Raw genomic sequence first — 1,772 nt, forward strand, 5'->3', positions numbered from 1 at the left:
ACCCCGCGGGGGGGGGGGGGGGGGACACTGAAGAATTCCCCCTTTTTTTAGCCATTTTTTCACCATTTTTTCACCATTTTTCTCAGGATTTTTTACATTTTTCGCCATTTTTCCCAAAATCTCTTTTTTTCTCCCCAGACTTTGGGGCTGGGCCGACGCTGGTGGAGGGGGGGACACTGAGGAATTCCCCCATTTTTTCCCCATTTTTTCCCCATTTTGTCCCCATTTTTCACGCGTTTTTTTACATTTTTCACCATTTTCCCCAAAATCCCGGTTTTTCTCCCCAGACGCTGGGGCTGGGCCAGCACTGGGGGGAGGGAACTCAGAAGAATCCCCCCATTTTTTGCTGTTTTTTTGCTGTTTTTTCACCATTTTTCCCCATTTTTTCCCATTTTCTTCCCATTTTTCCTGCAATTTTTTACATTTTTCGCCATTTTTCCCAAAATCCGTATTTTTCACCCCAGACTCTGGGGCTGAGCCAGCACTGGCGCGGGGGGGGGGGGACACTGAAGAAATCCCCCTTTTTTTGTCTTTTTTTTCCCATTTTTTCATCATTTTTTGGCCATATTTTCCCATATTTTCACCATTTTTTCCCATTTTTCACAGGATTTTTTACATTTTTTGCCATTTTTCCCAAAATCCGCGTCTTTCTCCCCAGACTTTGGACCTGGGCCAGCGCTGGGGGGAGGGGATGCTGAAGAATTTCCCCCTTTTTTGCCATTTTTTAGCCATTTTTTGTCATTTTTTAGTCGTTTTCCCCATTTTTTCCCCATTTTTCACAGGATTTTTTACATTTTTCGCCATTTTTCCCAAAATCCGCGTTTTTCTCCCCAGACTCTGGGGCTGGGCCAGCGCTGGGGGGAGGGAACACAGAAAAATTTCCTTTTTTTTTTAGTAATTTTTAGCCATTTTTTCCCCATTTTTTGGCCGTTTTTCGCCGTTTTTTCACCCTTTTTCACGAGATTTTTTACATTTTTTAATTTTTTCCCAAAATCTCGGTTTTTCTCCCCAGACTCTGGGCCTGGGCCGGCGCTGGCGCGGGGAGGGGACACTGAAGAATTCCCCCTTTTTTAGCCATTTTTTGGCCATTTTTTTACCATTTTTCCCCATTTTTTCCCCATTTTTCTCAGGATTTTTTACATTTTTCACCATTTTTCCCAAAATCCGCATTTTTCTCCCCAGACGCTGGGGCTGGGCCAGCACTGGGGGGACGGGACACTGAAGAATTCCCCCTTTTTTAGCCATTTTTTCCCCATTTTTCCCCATTTTTTCCCCATTTTTCACGGGATTTTTGACATTTTTTAATTTTTTCCCAAAATCTCGGTTTTTCTCCCCAGACGCTGGGGCTGGGCCAGCACTGGGGGGACGGGACACTGAAGAATTCCCCCTTTTTTAGCCATTTTTTCCCCATTTTTCCCCATTTTTTCCCCATTTTTCTCAGGATTTTTTACATTTTTCACCATTTTTCCCAAAATCCGCATTTTTCTCCCCAGACGCTGGGGCTGGGCCAGCACTGGGGGGACGGGACACTGAAGAATTCCCCCTTTTTTAGCCATTTTTTCCCCATTTTTCCCCATTTTTTCCCCATTTTTCACGGGATTTTTGACATTTTTTAATTTTTTCCCAAAATCTCGGTTTTTCTCCCCAGACGCTGGGGCTGGGCCGGCGCTGGCGCGGGGGGGACACTGAAGAATTCCCCCTTTTTTAGCCATTTTTTCCCCATTTTTTGGCCGTTTTTCGCTGTTTTTTCCCCATTTTTCACAGGATTTTTT

At 44.5% G+C, this 1,772-nt stretch overlaps 1 long non-coding RNA gene across 2 annotated transcripts in view; it reads left to right on the forward strand.

The window, feature by feature from the left end:
* The window catches only part of LOC120497204, a 4,907-nt gene extending 3,857 nt beyond the window's left edge, over positions 1-1,050 (forward strand). Inside the window, exon 3 of one of the 2 annotated variants that reach the window (XR_005626447.1) lies at positions 1,013-1,050. This is a non-coding gene — a long non-coding RNA (uncharacterized LOC120497204). Of the gene's footprint in view, positions 1-138; positions 163-1,012 lie in introns of those variants that run through there. The other variant, XR_005626448.1, reaches the window with a different exon arrangement.
* Positions 1,051-1,772: the final 722 nt, after the last annotated feature.

This window comes from Passer montanus, unplaced genomic scaffold (assembly GCF_014805655.1).
Source record: "Passer montanus isolate IOZ18808 unplaced genomic scaffold, ASM1480565v1 scaffold1232, whole genome shotgun sequence".
Classification (NCBI taxonomy): Eukaryota; Metazoa; Chordata; class Aves; order Passeriformes; family Passeridae; genus Passer; species Passer montanus.